At 47.9% G+C, this 20,859-nt stretch overlaps 1 protein-coding gene across 1 annotated transcript in view; it reads right to left on the minus strand.

The window, feature by feature from the left end:
* Positions 1-20,859, minus strand: part of LOC149301502 (uncharacterized) — an 84,399-nt gene that overhangs the window by 37,730 nt on the left and 25,810 nt on the right. The gene's annotated exons all lie outside the window — the stretch shown is intronic.

Genomic DNA, 20,859 nt, shown 5'->3' on the forward strand with positions numbered 1-20,859 from the left:
AGACCGTTCCATAGTTTGGGAGCAATTGCAGAGAAGGCCCTCTGGGAAGTAGCAGTTAGTCTGTTTTTTAAAGGCTGCAATAGATTCCTCCCAGAGGACCTGAGGGTGCAGTGGGGCGGATTATATGGAAGCAGGCCATCCCTCAAATAGGTTGGGCCCAAGCCATGTAGGGCTTTAAATGTTATAACCAACACCTTGTACTGTGCCCGGAAACTAATAGGCAGCAAGTGAAGAGATTTTAAGATGGGTGTTATTCGGTCACTCCTAGTTTTTCCGGCGACCAGCCTGGCTGCCATATTTTGCACTAGTTGAAGTTTCAGGACTAGACACAAGGGTAGCCCCATGTAGAGCGCGTTACAGAAATCAAGTCATGAAGTTACCAGTGAATGTACAACAGTTTCCAGGTCCTTTACTTCCAGGAAAGGGCGCAGCTGGCGTGTCAGCCGAAGCTGATAACAGGCGCTCCTGATCGTCGCATTCACCTGATTTCTCATGTGAAGCGATGGGTCTAGGAGCACCCTCAGACTGTGAACACAGTCCTTTGTGGAGAGCATGACCCCATCTAGGACTGGAGGTTGCAACCCTGTACCTGGCTTGGGGCCCCCTACTGTAAGTACCTCCGTTTTGTCTGGATTCAGCCTGAGTTTGTTTTTCCTCATCCAGCCCATTACTGCTTCAAGACATTGATTGAGGGGAGAAATGCCATCTGTTGTCATAGTTGCTGATCAATACATGGAGAAATATATTTGGGTGTCATCAGCGTACTGATAACACCCTGCCCCATGTCTGCGAATGATTTCCCCCAGGGGCTTCATATAAATGTTGAATAGCATCAGGGACAGTATGGCACCTTGAGGGACTCCATATTTAAGATCCGTTTTCAAGGAGCGACTGTCCCCAAGCATCATCCTCTGGAATCTACCCGAGAGGAAGGATCGGAACCACTGGAGTGCAGTGCCACCAATTCCTAACTCTCCCAGGCGTTCCAAGAGGATGTCGTGATCAATTGTATTGAAGGCCGCTGAGAGATCTAGAAGCACCAACAGGGTCACACTTCCTCTGTCAATGCCTAGACGAAGACTGTCAGCCAGAGCAACCATGGCAGTCTCCACCCCATATCCCGTCCTGAAACTGGTTTGAAATGGGTCTAGATAATCGGTTTCATCCAAGATGACTTGGAGTTGAAAGGCGACAGCCCTCTCGATCACCTTGCTCAAAAATGGCAGATGGGATACAGGCCTGTAGTTAGTTCTTCATATCCGGGGGGTCCAGGGAAGGTTTTTTCAGGAGCGGTCTGACAACTGCCTACTTTAAGCAAGGTGGAACACAACCTTCCCTAAGGGATGCATTGATGACATTTCTAAGAAATGCCATCAAGGCATCACCCCCCTGGACAGCAAGCCATGACAGGCAGGGATCAAGGGGACATGTCATCTTCTTCACATTTCCAAGGATCTTGTCCACATCATCAGTATTCACAAGCTCAAACCGATCCAGTTTAACCTCAACAATGGGTTCACTGGACACCTCATCAGTCGATTCTGCTGCAATCCCAGCATCCAGGTTGGCTCTTATCTGAGAGATTTTATCTGCGAAGTAATTGTTAAAAACATCACAGCAGGCCGTTGTTGGGTTATCCAAAGGGTTCTGCACAGGTGGAACCTGTGTCAGTTCCCTTACCACCCCAAACAGCTTTGCTGGACGGGACTCCGCAGATGCAATACGTGCAGAGGAGAAAGATCTCTGTGCTGCCTGTACCACCTCTCTATAGGAATGAAGGAATTTCCTATGACGAGTTCTGTCAGATAGGAGTCGACTGTCACACCAGTCGCGCTCTAGTCGTTGTACAACCCGCTTCATTTTCCTCAGATATTCAGTATACCATGATTTACGATTAGGAGCGTGTTGGAAAGGACGCTTGGGAGCAATTGTGTCGATGGCCCTGGCGATATCGGTGTTCTAGGTATTAACCAGAGCATCGACAGAATCACTGGCATTACCAACCAAGGAACCCTCTAAGCCTTTCTGGAATCCAATTGGTTCTATTAACCTTCGAGGGTGGACCATTCTAATGGGTCCTCCACCTCCGACGGGGCAGACTGTGGCTCTTAGTTCAGCCTTGACCAGGAAATGATCCGTCCACGACAGTGCGGTGGTACTAGTTACCTCCGCCCACGGATATTCCTGCTCCGTACTGAAGACCGCATCAAGGGTATGACCTGCGCAATGTGTTGGCCCGGAAACCAATTGGGATAGGCCCATGCCTGTCATGGAATCCATGAACTCCCGAGCCGCACCTGTTAAACTGGTCTCGAGTGGGATGTTGAAGTCGCCCAGAATTTTAAGTCTGGGCGACTCCAACAACAACTCCGAGACCAGCTGTGTCAACTCGGATAGGGAGTCTGTTAGACAACAGGGTGGACGGTATACTAACAGAATCCCTATACTATCCTTGGTTTTCAGGCTGAGGTTGTTAAGGTTGGGAAATCCTGTTTGGGGTCACTTCTGACTTTAGGGACCTTACATCCTCCATTATGGGTTTCCTGAAGGCCTCAAACTGCCAACTGTGACGCGCTAAGGTTGAGGTGGCCATTTTGTGTTCTGGCAGCCATTTTGTGGTCCAGCGGCCATTTTGAGACTGGCCCATTGTGACCTCAGTCTGATGCTCCTTACCTGAAGCATTCATAGGCGGGATACAGACGGGCAAAAAGGGGTGTATTCATGACGTCATGAAGGTAGAGCCTTCAGATGGGCCTTACCTGAATGCCGCCATGAACACGCCCCCCGCACGCCCCAAGTGGGAAGAAGCGGCATTAAAAAGGTGCTGCTTTTTTCCGCTTCTTTTTGATATGCGGCGTACATGCGCATCTCCGTCTGTAAGCTGCTGCACCGGTACGCCAGAATTGCCACGCCGCAAATATAAGTTGCCCGTTTAAAAGCTCCGTGTCAGCTGTGTCGCATATTGGGTCGGGGTCCGGGACATGCGTGGTTTGCAGTCGGGCTTTAATTGCAGCGTCCGCTGCCATGCAGCTGTGGAAGCTGCGGCACAGCTGCGGCGCATTTTAAGTCTCGTAACCCTAACCCTAGAGCTCCATGTGCGCATGCGTTGCTGGAATCGCGGGAAGTTGTAAGTTTTGCCGGCGGATGTTTTGGTTGTAGAAAGTGATAAGGGAAAGTTTGGAATTTAAAGTGACCCCATACACACATTCCTGCGCCATTTTCACCTGGGAACGGGCACAGTTCGGCCGCTCGTGGCACAGCTGTGCGGCGGCTCCCCTTGGCCACCAGGCAGGATGGCTCAGCCATCCACCAGCACCCCGAAAAAAGGTAGGGGGACGTCTTGGTCTCATGCGGAGACGGCTGACCTTATAGCTATATGGTCCCAGCCAAACATTCTGCAAAAATTGGAGCAGTCCTACCTGAATGCTGACACATATCGAGAAGTGGAAGAAGCCATGAGAGCCAAGGGCCACAACAGAACTTTGGAGGAGTGTCGCCAAAAATGCAAGTCGCTAAAATCTCAATACAAACAATACAGAGATGCCCTGGCCAGAGGTACTAAGAAGGGCACCCCCCTGCCCTTTTACAAGGAGCTGCATGTTTTCATTAAAAGTGATGGAAGCATCAGACCCAATAGACTAGCCACCAGTGGGGAGCGTGTGAGGGTCCCGGCGGGCCAGCCAGCCAGAGCGGAGCCTGTGGTGGTGGAGGAGGAGGACGAGACCCCGGACCTTGAATGTGCCCAAGACCTTTTGATGCCCCCTCAGGGTAAGATGCGCCAGGGCCCCTGGGGGGAAGGGAGGGGGAAATGGGAGAAGGGGAAGATGTGGCCCCGGGGTGGGCACAGGACAGAGATGACCCTTGTCCCTTGTCATACAGATGAGGAGCAGGAGGAGGAGGAACACCCCGACTCGGGCGATTCCTCCAGCAGCCAGAGACCTCTGGATCGCTGCGCCCTGCTCAGACAAATGTCTGCTGGGGCCAGGAGCTCCAGAAGGAGACCACCATCTCGTGCTGGATCCTCTCCCACGACCAGCAGCTGCCGTGACCGCTCACCTGTCTCCCGGGCCAGTGCACCCGCCAGTGATGGCAGTGAGGCCGAAGAGAGTATGCAAGGTAAACCCTATATTTATGTTTATAACTGCATGGCTCAACTGCGCAATTGTGGCATGTTTCTTTCACTGCTTACTGTGCTGGTATGTTTGCAAGGTTGCTGTGGAAGTAGGATTGTGAGTGTCCCTGGCATGGTCATGTGCTGCATGTGTCCCACATTCCTAAGGCACCCCTCCCTTGCATGTAAATCTCTCCTTTCCCCATGCCCTTAGTTTGAAGCTCTACCCTTTGCCACAGCTTTGAGTGAGAGTTCCTGCATGGCAGAATGGGGTTGGACTAGATGGCCCTCAGGGTCTCTGCTAACTGTAGGCTTCTGTGACTCTCTGCTTGTATGTCCCATAGTAGGAGGACGAACTGAAGCAGAAGAAGAAGGAGAAGGAGAAGGAGAACCACCTCCAGCTAATCCCATAGCTGCCATGTCAGCAGAGGAGCGACTTGCCACCAAGAAGAAAAGGGTGCGTCCGTCAGCAGCTACTAAAACTGTGGCGGCTGTGGATCAGCTCAAGGCTTGCTCAGAAGAGCACATGGCAGCACTGATGCAGCAGGGGCAGCGAGCCTTTGAGGACAGGGAGAGGGGCAGACAGTCCCGCAGGGAGCTCATGGAAAGGGCACTGGGATTTCAAGAGACGGCACTAGGATTTCAAGAGAGGACACTGGGAGTTCATGAGAGGAACCTAGAAGTTCAAGTGAGGGCACTGGGATTTCAAGAGAGGAACCTAGAAGTTCAAGAGAGGGCCGTTCAGAACCAGGAGAGATCAATAGACAGGTCAGACCAGGAGCAGAGGCGACTCAACACCACCTTGGAAGCGCAGACTGTTCTGATGGGGCAAATGCTGGAGATCATGAGAGGAGGGCAGGGTGGCCCGAGACGCAGAAGGGTACGTAGGTAGCAGGATGGAAGAGGCAGGGCTGTCCCCAGGGTCGTGGATGAAGGGGTTGAGCAGCAGGAGCCCCCAGCAAGAGCTGGAAGAGCCAGGGCTGTCCCCAGGGTCGTGGAGGAAGGAGTAGGGCAGCAGGAGCCCCCAGCAAGAGCAATCCTTCCAGCTGAGGAGCAGGGAGTTGCCATGGAGGTGGAGTTGTCTCAGCAGCCTCTTGCTGGGCCATCCTCCAGCCTCTTCAGTGACTCTGTGGTAATCCCACCGCCCACACCCCGCCCCCAAAGGCAAAGGGCAACTAGAGGGGGCCTGGGATCAAGGGGCAGGGAGCACTGACAAGGCACTAGGTCCCAAGATGTCCCATAAAGACATCATTTCGCCTCCCAGGGCATGTGTTCCCTCCCAGCCCTATCTACTCTAGTCTACCCTTCCTGTTCCCTCCTCCCACCATGCCTGGCTCGCTGGTCCCCAAACCAGCAATGTCCAAACTCTGTCCTTCCAGGCGTTTGGACTTCATCTCCCAGAATCCCCAGCCACCTTGCCCTGTGGTCTGGGATTCTGGGAGATGAAGTCCAAATGCCTGGAAGGACAGAGTTTGGACACTGCTACCTCCCAGCACTCCTGCCTAGCTTTAGAGTGCACAGTTGCGCCTAAGCTGTCACATTCACACTCACAGCCACACTGCCGCAGTTGCGCATAATGAACCACACAATATTTTTTTAAAAAATAAAGTTTTTTATTAATAACAACAATAAAAATCTTATTTACAACTATTTACAAAGGGAAGGGGGAGGGTGAAGGGTGGTGAAGGGGGGATGGCAGAGGGGGCAGGGGAGGGAAGCTGCTTCAGGGAGGGGGAGGAGGCGGTGGGGTGGGAAGCCGGCGGAGGAGTTCCAGGAGGGTCTCTTCCATGGAGGAGACTCTCTCCGCCAGCTTGTCCACCTTCTCCTCCAGCGCAGAGAACCTCCGCTCCGTCCGGTTCTCTGTGGGGGGAAAAGAAAGAGGATGGTTAGGGTCAGCCTGTGGAGCCCATCACCCACTCCCACAGGCAGGGTTTCTGGGTGCCCCCGCTCCCTTCCCTGGGTTCACCTCCGCACTTACCTTGCTGCCGGGCTTGGAGGACTCGATCCAGGGTCCTGGCATCGAGGGCCAAGTCCCCTGGCTCTGCTGGCAGGCGGCGGCTCGGGCCAGGTTCCTCAGCGGTGGCGACAGCAGCAAGGACATGAAGCCCTGCCAAAGGGGAAAAAAAGGCCCAAGTTACCATGCTGGCATGGCAGAGAAGGGCACAAGTGTCGTGGGGGCTGCAGTCAGGCAACCCCCACCCCTCACCCTGGGGACCTACCTGCCGCCAGAGGAGCCTGCTCTGGCTGCGGAGGGGCCACAGCAGCTGGTCCTGGCTGTGGCCCACCCTCGGGGACATCCTCGTCCCCTGAGGATGGTGGAGAGGGCGACCTGGCACAGTGCCCTCCCTCCCTCCGCCTCCGCCTCAGTCGCACGCCTGCAGAAGGGAAGAGGAGGGATGGCATTGGCACCATGCAGGAAGGAGAGGAGGGCAAGGGAAGGGTCAAGGAGGGGAGGACAGGGCATGGCAAGAGCTCTGGCTTACCTGGAGGACGGCGATCTTCTGGTCTGGGCCGATCTCCCCTGACCCACAGGTCCTTCAGCCGCGAGAAGAATGGTGGCCGCTTGTCAACCGGGGGCTCCACTCCGAAATCTTCAAGGGTTTCAAAGAACGCTGCCTTGAGAGTTTTAAACTTAACTCTACATTGGTGCATCGTTCTTTGAAACCCTTGGTTTCGGAGGGCACGAGATGACTCGAGAAAATGCCCCCGGTTGGGCTTGTTGGTGATGGCCATCATCCTCCTCGCAGCTGCCTGTGGCATCAGGGAGTCCAGGAGGATCCTGACCTCCTCATCGGTCCAATAGGCGAATCGGACCGGGACCCTCCTGCGTGGCACTGCCATGTTGATCGCCGTCCTGGGGTCTTGCACAGTTGCGCACGGGTATATATGGGCACCTGCGGCTCAGGGCCGTTAGGCCAAGGTGGTCCTAGGCCAATGAAAGCTCTCAGAGGAGCAGTTTGAATCTGTCCCCCAATAGATGCCCTCTGGGTGCCCTATTGATACATTCAAATGAGCCATTAGGAAAGCTTGAATTTGAGGGGGATTGATACATTGTCAAAGGGGAAATTGGCAGTTGGAGCTGATGTATCTTTTTGACCCAGGAAAACAGGCGCCAGGAGACCTTTTGTGTGTGTGTGTTTGTGTGTGTCCCCCTTAGGCACGTGGCAAAACATGCCCACAGCACAGATCAGGAATGATAGGCAGACTCAAACTGTGGATAATGGGATACATTTATTCATGTGCTTATGCTATTACAGGACAATGCACTCTGACATCACAGATGATGGCACAGGAGCCATCCTTCAGATTCTCCTTGTCAGAAAAAAATCTGCCAGGGCATCCCTCACAGTCTCCCCTGCTTTCTTCTTCTGTTTCTCTTGAGCCTCTGTGATTGGTGCCAGGGTGGAAAGCACAAAACGGCGCCTATATCGCATGCCCTCATCCAGGACCCTGCCCTTGGTCTCACAGATGTTGTGCAGAATGACACATGATGCCAGGATGGACACCACGTTCTCCTCTGCCACCAGCAGTGGGGCAGTGAGACAGCGCCATCTCGCCTCCAATCTGCCAAACGATCTCACGCGATTCAACTTCTTGTTGAAGAGCTTCTGTTTGGGAGTGGGGGGGCGGGTCTTGAAGGGTGTCATGAGCCACTTCCGAATGGGGTAGGCACAGTCAGCCAGTATCAGGGGCCCGATCTGCTGGCCTCTGATGTTGATGCTGGGGTTCCCTTGCACATAGATGCCAGCCTCCATGGCCTTGTAGATGAGAGAATTCCGTGCCACCCTGGCATCGTGGGCTGACCCATGCCATCCGAGCTCCATGTCCACAAATCTTCCTGTGTGGTCACATGTCCCTTGCATGATGACAGGATAGGAGCCCTTTCTGTTGACATAGGCATTCCTCAGCCCCAAGGGTGGTATGATCAGGCAGTGGCACCCGTCCATGAGACCAACTACTTGTGGGAAGCCGCGGCGACCAAAGGCATCCATAATCTGTGAGGGAAAGGAAGGGAGAGAAACAGAGGAATTGACATGACAACTCTTTTACACGTACGCAACTGCACCATAGCAAGAACAGCAAATGTACAGTGAGGGGGTGACACTTGACACAGAATATCACAGAGCTGCCAAAGATTAAAGGGAAGGTGGTGTGGCTGTCCCTACCTCACGTGCGTTCCCCAGGTACACGGTCCGTGACAGCAGCAGCTTCTCCATGGCCAGGGCAAACTCCACCACGATCTCCCCCACGGTGGCAACGCCAGTCCCAAACAGCGCCCCCGTCACAATGTAGCTGGACTTGTGTGCCAGTGAAAAGACACCAATGGCCACTCTCTTCTCCACCGGGATGGCTTCCTCATCACTGTGTCTGACTTCTCCAGTTCTGGGCGCAGGATGCCCACTAGTCTGTGGAAGAGGACACGGGGCATTCGGAAGAAATGCCTCCATTTCTCGTCAGACCATATGGTTGACACAAAGTTGTCCCACAAGTCTTGCGATGCAGGGACCTTCCAGCATCGGCGGAGGCGTGCCACTCTGGCCAGGGGGCCTGGGCGCTTTAAATGTGCACATGCGCACTTCGCAGCCGGCAAAAGGGAAATTGCCGGCTGGTGCTGGTCTGCCGCAGCTGCGCACTTCTCATGCGGCAAAAGAAAAAAAAGCCGCGGTTTGGGCCGCCCGTGCGGAAGCTGCCTCTTTCTTTGCGGCGTCCTCTGAGGCGGCGGTATAGAAGCTACGGGTCCGAAACGGACCCAGGTGAGGTGTCTTCACTGCCCCCCGTGTGGAAGCCCCAACACCTGAAGCATGCCCCCGGGGCAGGTGGTCTGGAGGCTCCGTATTCAGCAGAATACACCTCCAAGACGTCTTCCCCTGCCCGTCTGTAACCCGCCTATGATCCCTTTTATGCATCACACTCTGTGGGTTTGTGTCTGTAATAGAGAGATGAAGGGAAAGTGAAAAATAGAAAGGCAGGGAAGAGAGGCTGAAAATGAGATTCTGAAGCAGTGCAGATGGGCAAGAAGGAAGGTTGGAGAGCGGAGGGAGAAAGGAAAGGAGATCTGGCAGATGGGAGCCAGGAGGGGAAGGCAGGAGCAAAGCCAGAATCTCCTAGCTCTGTGCGGAGAGCCAGATAGATCACCAACAATGGTCCTCCCTGGCCTCGCATCGGGAGACATGGAGATGCACTATCCATGACGCTGCAGCCTTCTTTGAAAGCTCACACCGAATGAGCCTAGAAGAGAAACGACAACGCAGAAAGAACTGCAACCTGGAAACATCACCCAAGGAGACTTTCTGCTGTGCTTTCTGCAACCAGATCTGCTTATCCCGAATTGGCCTTTTTAGTCACCAACGCGCTTGTACAAAGTGCAGGATGAGTCCTTCCTGAATCTTCGTTCGCGAAGCAAAGCCAGAGAGAATAATAATAATAATAACAATAATAATAATAATTTATTTCTAGCCCACCCAATATGAAGAATCCGGGTGGGTTACAACAATAAAATAGATCAAATTACAATAGAGTTTTTTTAAAAAAAACCTTGACCTACCCCCCATTTTCCATTATTAAAACAGGATTAAACAGTAATACTATAAAAACAGTAAAAACATTAAAAAACATTAAAGACATTTTAAAAAATAGGTAGAAACATAGGCGGGGAAGAGTAGACAGATGAGGGGACAAATATCTCTATATCTGAGGAGGAAAACTAGGTTGGAAAGGCCTGCCGGAAGAGGTCCGTCTCGAGTGCTTTCTTAAAGGCTGTCAGAGTGGGAATGTGATGGATCTCCTCCGGCAGTCGTTCCATAGTTTTGGAGCAGTAATAGAAAAGCCCCTCTGGGAGACTGATGTTAGCCTAGATTTTTTTGGCTGTAGTAGATTTCTTCCAGAGGACCTTATTGTGTGGGATGGACAATAGGGAAGAAGGCGTTCCCTCAAGTACTCTGGGCCCAAGCAACCTTGGGAGTCATCCCGTTCCGGACTCTCCCCCCAGCTTTAGGGGAATTTGTTTATTCTTGGGTCCTATTTAAATGAATGGCACTCCGCCAGTGGAGCAGGCGCTCCCGCCACAGACACAGGCGCCATTAACCCTTATGGGGCATGTCACCCCTTTTCACAGTGTGGCTTTTAGTGTATGCTGAAATCCACATAAGGCGTGCCCGCGTATGACACAGGTGCACTGTACATGCATGCACACACATATAGGTGTTCACAAAAACACACAAGAACTAGCTAACAAAGGTAGGAGTGGTGAATAGATGTTAGGCTTTGCTTATGGTAATACATAACCTAGACGGAACTTGATTCCAATTGCTGCAGGTCCAGAATGGGGAGAGAAGACAGTAACTTCAATGGCAAGTGGGGCTGGTGAGTGAAGAGAGGTGTTTAGCAATGTAAATCAACAGAGGGTCTGTCTGCAACTGGACTGACGCTGAAGAACAGCCCAGTGGGGCTGATATTTATACTGAAATTGTTGCTTGGGGGCAGAAACTGAGCATTCACAAAGGTTTAAATTGCTTTAGAAAGTTTTTTGCATTGGGAAAGAATTGTCTGAAACTGAATTTAATGAAATGGGTGCTTGGTGGAAATACTTCAGCCAAAAAGGATTACCACACCGGCTCTCAGGTCCTTTTTGTCTTTGAATTCTGGTCCCATTCAAAGCCAATGTATAGCACAGTCCGAAGGCGACACTCCCAGAGCTCAACAATAACACATCAAGAACAGAAGCAAATCTCCAGATATAGGTATTGGCAATGCACTGACCACATTTCACACTTAAAAATAAGTCACAGACACAGTTGATTTCATCCAAATCTTTGGAGGTTCTCTATCTTGAGTTGCAAAATAATAAAAATATTTGCAAGCTCTCCTCTCTGACTTCCATCATGTTCACCATCTCTTGTATACACAACTCCAATCCAATCCTATGCACAACAATCCACATGTGTCCTGTATACTGTATTGGTTGTGATTCACCTCCTGGTGCCACACAGCATGAAGCATCCTCTGCAGTTAGATTGCATCATGCCATGTGCTCTGACTCAGCACTCACTGGCCGTCTCACAGGATATGATGCCACTTTTCAATCAAAATATTTTGCACATGTTTAAAAGAATCTTTTTTCAACAGTCTGTATGACTATCTGCTTCTACTGATTACCTCAAGGTAGTTCCCCCACAATCTCTTCTTTGGCAGCTCCTGTGAGTAAGGATATAATCATTTCATGGATTTCCCACTCCAACTTTATTAATATAATCTCAAATAGAGAGGCTTGAACGTAGGGCTAAATCTTGAGCTAACACTTTCCTCTCTTAACTCTGATATTCAGTATTATTTTCCTTCTTTACAGAAGAACTTGTTAGTCATGAGAAAGTCCACACATCAGAGAAGCCATACAACTGCCAGAATTGTGGGAAACATTTTGCGTACAAGTCGATCCTTGTAAAGCATCTGAGAGTGCACACAGGAGAGAAGCCATACAAATGCCAGCATTGTGGGAAATGTTTTTGTTTAAAGCCAATCCTAGTGACACATCAGAGAGTCCACACAGGAGAGAAGCCATACAACTGCCAGCAATGTGGGAAACATTTTGCATACAAGTCAATCCTTGTGATGCATCAGAGAGTCCACCCAGGAGAAAAGCCATACAAATGCCAGCATTGTGGGGACTGTTTTTCTTTGAAGGGAGACTTAGTGAGACATCGGAGAGTCCACACAGGAGAGAAGCCATACAAATGCCAGCATTGTGGCAAATGTTTTTCCCGGCAGTCAAACCTACTGACACACCAGAGAATCCACACAGGAGAGAAGCCATACAAATGCCAGCATTGTGAGAAATGTTTTTCTCAGCAGTTAAGCCTACTGATACACCAGAGAGTCCACACAGGAGAGATGTCATACAAATGCCAGCAGTGTGGAAAATGCTTTTCTTGGAGGTCAGGCCTATTCAGTCACCAGAGAGGCAATACAGGAGAGAAGCCACACAAATCCAAGAAGTGAATCCAGAGGTGCTAAAAAACCCTTATGAATTTATTTGTACAGTTCTTCTGTCCATACGTCTGTTTATGTTTTAAAGTTATGTTTTGTTAAGTTTAGGTTTTAATTGCTACTAGTATAGATAATTGCTTTGGTTATAAATTTGGCTGGGGATTATGGGTCATGGTTTAGGTTAGCTAAATTGGGGGCTGGGATTTGTTGGAGCTAGCTAGAATAGCAATGATAGCATTCGGAATTTGTGGGAAGTTGGCTGAAGAAAGTTGGGGACCTGTAGTAACAGAAAGGGATCTAGTTTCTTCAAATGTCTGGGGCAGGGAGAGATTGTGCGTGTGAAAAGGATGTCAAAGTGGGGCTGGTTAATAGTGGAGTATAGATGGTGGGGATTGTAAGTGGGGGCTAGGTTTGGTAGAAGATGGAGTTTTAGGTTTGGGGGTTTCAATATATTCTTTGGTTTGGGGAGGGCAGTTCTGGCTTAAATACTATGTGTTTTCAATAAAGCTCTTTGCTATTTCAACACACTGGACTCTTTGATGGACAGAAGTTGTGAATTTGCACAAAACTCACACTTTCTTCTCTCCTCAGTCCTCAGCTCCATTCCCAGCCATAAGAACAGCAAAGGCAAACACACACACGAGATACGAGCCGACTTGGATGCCAGCATAATATAATAAGAAAAGATTTATTTCTATCCCACTCTATGACGGAGAAACTGGGCTGGTTACAACAATAAAATACATCGAGGTTACAATAAAATCCAAAAGAAATCAGTCCCTATGCCTACCTCCCCTCCCGATCCCAGTACTAAAACTGGATTAAACAATGACAGTATAAATGTTGGGAGAAAATGCAGAGATGAACTCAGAGTAATCTTGGAGGCTTGTGAGTAGATAGACAAACTGGCAGACTGGAGCTTTGCCAGGAATCACAGCTGCTAGATTAAAGCACCGTAGGCTGGCTTTTCTCCAAAGAGGCACTGTTTATTTTTGGTTGCAAAACATACACGAGAGCTAGACCAACTCATCCACCAATTATAAAACCCACACTGTACAATGATGATTTGAGCTTATATACACATTTGCCATGTGGCAATCTAGCTCAAGCCCTTCCTGTACAATTTCCTGTGTTACCTGGATTACTGTCCACCATTCCAGATGACACAGCATATTTCCATAAGTGCTATGCGCTCTTTGGCACACTCCGCCACAATCTTGGACAATCACCTGCTGTCTGGAGCCACAGCTGCAACCAATTCCTGGTTAAGAGCAGCAAGTGTCCATTAGCTTCTCTGCCACATCTGAACATTTTCAATGCTGCTCCATACCTCAACAATTAAAACAGTAAAACAGTAAAAACATTTGATTAAAATTTTAGAGGCTATAGGTGAGGTGTCCAGTGACTCTGTGAAAAAGATCATACTGGATCAATGTGAATCTGTGAGTACCGAGGATATGGACAAGCTCCTTGGAAGTGTGAAGAAGACAACATGGCTTCTCAACCCTTGCCCTTCATGGCTGGTCCTCCAAGGAGGAGATGCTTTGAGGACTCAACTGAGATATATTATAGATGCATTTCTTAGGGAGGGCTCTTTTCCATCTTGCTTAAAAGAAGCAGTGATACAGCAGCTTCTGAAAAAGCCCTCCGCAGATCCCTTGGACATGAAGAATTACAGAGCGATCCCCCGTCTTTCTTTTCTCTTCAACTCCAAATGGTCTTGGATGAAACAGATTACCTAGATCAGTGGTTCCTAACCTTCCTAATGCCGTGACCCCTTAATACAGTTCCTCATGTTGTGGTGACCCAAACCCATGAAATTATTTTCGTTGCTACTTCATAACTGTAATTAAATAGGTGCTTTCCAATCGTCTTAGGGGACCCCCATGAAAAGGTCATTCGATCCCCAAAGGGGTCCTGACCCACAGGTTGGGAACCACTGACCTAGATCCATTTCAACCTGGCTTCAGGATGGGATACGGAGTCAAGATTGCTATGGTCACCTTAGATGATCTGAGCTTGAGTACTGACAGGAGAAGTATGACCCTGTTGATGCTTTTGGACCTCTCAGTGGCTTTTGATACTATTGACCATGGCATCCTTCTGGATGGCCTGAGGGAATTGGGGATCGGGAGCAGTGCATTGCAATGGTTCCGGTCCTATTTCTCAAGCAGATTCCAGATGGAGATGCTTGGGGACAGTTGTTCCTCTAAAAGGGATCTTAAATTCAGCATTCCCCAGGCGCCTTCCTATCCCCAATGCTATTCAACATCTACATCAAACCGCCAAGAGAGTTCATCCGGAGGCATGGGATGGGTGCTATCTATATGTTATCTGTATGCTCATGACATCCAGAGATATCTCAGTGTCAACTAAAGAAGGCATCTCCCTCTGAATGAATGTCTTGAGGCAGTAATGGGCTGGATGAGGAAAAACAGATTGAAATTGAATTCAGATTAAATGGAGATGTGTATTGTTGGAGGTCCTATTCTGGGTATGGAGGTCTGTCAACCGGTCCTGGATGGAGTCACACTTCCCCCAAAGGACTGTATTTGCAGTTTGGGGGTGCTCCTGGATCCATCTATCTAGATGTCAGCTCAGATAGATGCGATGGCCTAGAGTGCTTGTTATCATCTTTGATTGATACGCCAACTGCGTCCCTTCCTGAAACCGGAAGACCTAAAAACTATGGTGCATGCGCTGGTAATCTTATGTCTTGACTTCTGTAACGTGCTCTACATAGGGCTACCCTTGTATCAAGTCCGGAAACTTTAACTAATACAAAATATGGCAGATAGAGTGGTCACTGGAAGATCTAGAGGTGACCATATCACACCTATACTAACGTCTTTTCACTGGCTGCTCATTAATTTCCGGGGACAGTACAAGGTCTTGGTTATAACCTTTAAAGCCCTTCATGGCTTGGGTCCAGCTTACTTACGTGATCTCCTTCTCCCACACAACCTGCCCCACACATTGAGGTCCTCTAGTAAAAGCTTAATGAAACCAGCAATAACAAGGCTGGCTGCAGTTACCCAGAGGACCTTCTCTTCTGCCGCTCCCAGTTTATGGAATAGCCTCCAGAAGAGGTCTGATATATCACCCGTCTTGAAGGCTTTAAAAAGGCAATCAAGACGTATATCTTACAGCAGGCCTTTCCAGAATAACATTACAGCAATCTCCAATTAATTTAATAAATTGTTCAACAACTATTCTAACTGCCTCTGATCTATTTTTAATAATTATTTTAATAATTGTTTAAGAATTTAATTGTATTTTAATGTGGAAGGGAGGAATTCAGAGAGTTTTGGACGCAACAATGGTAAGTTCCTATTGCATTTTACTGATGGTTTTACTGTTAGCCTCTTTGATCTGTTTGGAGAAGCATGATATAAATAATAATAATAATAATAATACAATGATAAATAAGCAAGGCAATATGATTAAATTAAAAACGTTAGAAGAAATAAGAGCAGAAAGTAAACAATGTAAGTGGCTTATTTTCAGGCAAATAAGAGAGAGGTTTTTGTTGGATATGAAAACATATGGAATAGAAATAATTAGTACAGAAATACTAGGAAATGTGCTTGCTATCGGAAAAGGTTCACTTGTGAGGAGATTGTATACAATCCTGTTAAAACATTTTATGGAATCTGAAGAGGATAAAATACACAGCTTCCCAAGCCCTAAGGAAAACTACTACAAAGTATTTTATATAGTATTTGAAACCTGAAAAAATACATAAAATATCTAAGACCTGATGGGACCTGGATGTGCGGAAATGAAAAGGGCACATTTTTCCATCTCTTGTGGTCCTGTGTCAAAGTGAAAGAATACTGGAATATAGTACATTATATAATAAGACTGGTTGAATGGGATAAAGTGATGGACTATATCAAAATGATGCAAGATTTAAGGGGATTCATAGAATCATAGAGTTGGAAGAGACCTCAAGGGCCATCCAGTCCAACCCCATTCTGCCATGCAGGAAATCTCAATCAAAGCATCCTAGACAGATGGCCATCCAGCCTCTGTTTAAAGACCTCCAGGGAAGGAGACTCCACTACACTCCAAGGAAGGAGTTTGTTCCACTGTCGAACAGACCTTACTGTCAGGAAGTTCCTCCTAATGTTGAGCTGGAATCTCTTTTCCTGTACTTGCATCAATTGTTCTGGGTCCTAGTCTCTGGAGCAGCAGAAAACAAGCTAGCTCCCCTCCTCAATATGACATCCCTTCAAATATTTAAACAGGGCTATTGTATCACCTCTTAACCTCCTCTTCTCCAGGCTAAACATCCCCAGCTCCCTAAGTCTTTCTTCATAGGGCATGGTTTCCAGAATGTTCATCATTTTGGTCACCCTCCTTTGGACACGCTCTAGTTTCTCAACATCCTTTTTTAATTGTGGGGCCCAGAACTGGACACAATATTCCAGGTGGGGCCTGACCAGAGCAGAATAGAGTGGCACTAATACTTACCTTCATCTAGACACTATGCTTCTATTGATGCATCCTAAAATCACATTGGCCTTTTTAGTTGCCGAAAAGCACTGTTGACGCATGTTCAACTTGTGGTCTACTTGGACTCCGAGATCCCTTTCACGCGTAGTTTCATTCAGCCAGGTGTCACCCATCCTATATCTGTGCATTTAATTTTACCACCCTAAGTGCAATACCTTACATTTCTCCGTATTGAAAATGATTTTAATAATAATAATAAAATTTATTTATATTTTCCCCCTTCTCCCAGATGGATTTTGTTACCTTTGGACCAGCTTTCTAGTCTATTCAGGTCCTTTTGAATTTTGATCCTGTCCTCTGGGTTATTAGCTACTCCTCCTAATTTGGTGTCATCTTCTAATAGGATAACTATCCAAGTCCTTGGTAAAGATGTTGAATAGCACTGTGCCCAGGAGAGAACCCCACTGGACACTGGTCACTTCTCCCCAGGATGAAAAGGAGCCTTTGTTGAGCAACCTTTCGGTTCGGCCGGTCAACCAATTAGAAATCTATGTTACAATTACCTTGTCTAGCCTGTTTCATGTTTTTGTTTTATATACTCTTTAATTTGGTTAACTGCTATTAAGGGTCATAGCTATGAGATTCTATGATATGAAACCTTTTAATAAATGAACAGGGATTGCAATCCTATCTATATATATTATCAGACATAACTCCAGAGAATGTTAGCCTTTTGGATGCCAGAAGGTTCCTCTCATTCTTCAGAGCAAGAAGCAACATCTCAGCTGCCTTCTAGAAGAGAAAGCAAAAAGGCTTCCAAAAGAACTGAAGCCTTGGGCAAGTCACACTCTCTCAGCCTCAGAGGATGGCCATGGGAAACCCACTCTGAAGACACCTGCCAAGAAAACCCCTTCAGAGACTCCCATAAGGTCACCATAAGACCTGGAAACAACTGGAAGGCAGACCCCAAGAACAACATTGGGAAATAGGGGCAAGCCTTGCCTTGGGAAAGTGTAATGACTGGGCTCCAGTCAATGGAGGTCTTTTTCAGGCAGAAAAGGGAGGTTTATGCAAATACAGAATGACATCACTGCTATGGAAGGCTCTCTTGACCAATCAGAGAGCAAGATAAAGGTTCTTTTGGAAGCTTCCACGAGAAGGAGATATAAGGCCTGAGAGACCAAGAGACAGTTGGGGGAATTGTGTCGGTTGGAGATCGAGAGAGAGTTAAAGAGCGGATCTTGGAAGTTAGTCTCAGAATTGGACGCTTGGGTCTATTTATTTCTTTAATAGCTTGTATGAAATGAACATTATATACTTACAAATATTGTACCTGCAAGATTCTTAATACCTTGTGTGACTTATATTTCAGTTATATTTTGTTATTTATAATGAATATCTCTTTAGAGTATCTACTACTCGACGCTTTAAATGCTGCTTTAAAACCTCTTTCCATCTGCCAGCTTTGCGCTGGTTTTGGGGGGAAATGAGAAAGTGTTGGGAGGGAGGGACTGCCAACAGAATTAGGAGATGCATTGCAGGATATGGACAGTTTGCGGCCAAGAAAGGTCCAAAACACACGGCAGCAATAGTCCAGTTTGAGAGCGCTTTAACTGCCCTGCCCCAGTGCTAGGGAATCCTGGGAACTGGAGTTTATTGTGGCACCAGAGCTCTCTGACAGAGAAGGCTCAATGTCTCACAAAACTACATTTCCCAGAATTCCCTAGCAGTGAGCCAGGGCAGTTAAAGCGGACTCAGATTGGATTATTGCTGCAGTGTGTTTTGGACTCAGGTGACCCTTGGCAAGTCACACACTCTCAGCCTCAGAGGATGGCAATTGCAACCCCTCTCTGAAGAAACCTGCCAAGAAAACCCCATGATAAGGTTGCCTTAGGGTTGCCATAAGTTGGAAACGACTTGAAGACACACATGAAGAGGAGAAAAAAGTGGTATTTCTCAGGTTGCACATGGGAATGGGAGGCAATGTGGTGCAGTGGTTTGAGTGTTAGGTTGCAAATTTGGAGGCCAGGATCCAGTGCCCCACTCCTCCATGAAACCAGCTGGGTCCCATGGGCAAGAAGCCACACTCTCTCAGCCTCAGGGAAGGCAATGGCAAACCTCCTCTGAACAACTCTTGCAGAGAAAACCCCAGGAGAGGCTCCCCAGAAATCGGCAATGACTTGGAGCCACTCCACAAAAAACTACAAAGGCTCAAGAAAGAGACAGCGTGGTTTAGTGGCTGGAGCATTGGAATATGACCCTGGAGCCCAGGGTATGAATTACCTCTTGGCCACAGAAACGCACTGAGTGACCTTAGGAAAGTGACACTCTCTCAGCCGCACTTGAAAGGACTTAAAAAACCACTTCTGGACAAATCTTGCCAAAAGAAGCCTGAGAAGGGCTTCACTTATGGTTGCCATAAGTCAGAAAAACTTGGAGGCACAAAATGACAACAAGAGCAGTAACACCACTAACAGGGCCTAATCACAGCTCACAAGACAGACAGGGAGAGAGAAAAAAAGAAAGAAAGATATTGACTATGTGTCTGGCCAGGAAAATGTGGGAGTTGTAGTCCTGGGTTCAGAGGGATTGGAGGGGCCTTACTGCAGGGCAGGACCCCTCCTCTCTCTGGCCATGGGGATGTTGGGCGATCCAGTACAGGAAATACACTGTAAATCCCATTGGCAAGAGAAAAGGCTACTACAGTGGTGCCTCGGGTTACGAAATTAATTCGTTCCGCTGTCAATTTCGTAACCCGAAAGGCTTTCGCAAGCCGAATCCCCATAGGCGCTAATGGGGAAAAGCCGCGATTCCGTGTGAAATCGCGCAGAAAAGCACCAAAAGTTTTTTCGTAACCCGAAAAAACTTTCTTAACCCGGAAATTTTTTTTTAAATTATTTTTTTTCGTATCCTGAAAATTTCGTAACCTGGGTATTTCGTATCCCGAGGTACCACTGTACTGCCTTTCAGATCCAGTTTGCCCCAAATCCTTTATGAGGCCAGAAACCCCTTTGTTAGGAAGTGAACCCTGAATAGCTCAGGAAGGCCCTATATCTCCCAAGGCCCCCTCCCTCCAGGGCCTCCTTCCACTCTTCTCTCAGTCTCTCTCTCTCCCCTGAAGACCTCAAACTGACAACTGCCGAGAGCTGACACAGAAGCAGCCATTTTGTGCTCTGAAAGCCATTTTGTGTCCAAGTGGCCATTTTTTTTTTCTGGTGGCCATTTTGTGTTCCTCTGTACATTTTGTGTTCCAGCAGCCATTTTGTGTTCTAGTGGCCATTTTGTGTTCTTGTGACTTTGGGGAATAATGTTCCGGAACCTTCTCTGAGCCTCAGTTGAACAGAGTCTTCTCTCTCTCTCCTGAGGCTCCAGAGTCAGAAGTACGCCAGGCTCCTTGGGCCAAAAGGAAGGAAGTGTGTCTCTTTGTGTGTCTTTTGTGTGTGTTTTCTGAGAGGGTTTTCTTATTACACAGCTCTGCTCCTTCTGGGGAACATGGGTTTTAAAACAGATCAGAAATGGGGAGGATAGTTTTAATACAAGCCTTATTGTTATTATTCTTCACAAACATTGGGCTTTGGCTTCCAAGAGGAGGCTTGTCCCCCAAAAAAGGCCAAAAGGAGCTCTTTAGGAGGTTTTAAAAGTCTCCCCAGTTTTCTTATTAATAGATGTTCAGGGAAGAAAGAAGGAGGCAGACCAGATCATCTCCTATACCAAGAATGATACATACAAACATACAAACAAACAACAAGAAAAAGAATAAGAATTATACAGACAAACAAAATTCTTATATTTTGAAAAAGCAAAACCATAAACGGGATAAAAATTTGATTTGGGTGATTCTATCCTTTTCCAACCGACTCAGGCTGTATCTGCACTACAGAAATAATCCAGTTCAAAACCGGTTTAACTCCCCTGGCTCCATCCTATGGAATCCTGGGATTTGTAGTTTGTTGTGGGATGAGAGCTCTCTGGCAGAGAAGGCTAAGTGTCCCAAAGGTAAAATCCCAGGATTCCATAGCACTGACCGGTTAAAGCGATGTCAAAGTGCCTTATTTCTATAGTGTGGATGCAGCCTTCTTGGGAAAGGGGCTGATGCTGGGGAAAAGAGGAGGAATGCAGAAGGAAAGGAGGACAGACAGACGGACGGACGGAGGGTCACTTGCAGCTGGACTGGCCTCCCTGAGCGGTCAAGACCTGAGCTGGGTTGTGGACGATGGACACTCTTAATATTAATATTAATATCTTCCACTATTGATTGTAATTAAGGAGGGGATGAGGTTCCTCCTTTCAATAGCTTCAGGAAAATG

This window comes from Sceloporus occidentalis, unplaced genomic scaffold, assembly GCF_023333645.1.
Source record: "Sceloporus occidentalis isolate IW3139 unplaced genomic scaffold, rSceOcc1.0.p SCAF_21, whole genome shotgun sequence".
Lineage (NCBI taxonomy): Eukaryota > Metazoa > Chordata > Lepidosauria > Squamata > Phrynosomatidae > Sceloporus > Sceloporus occidentalis.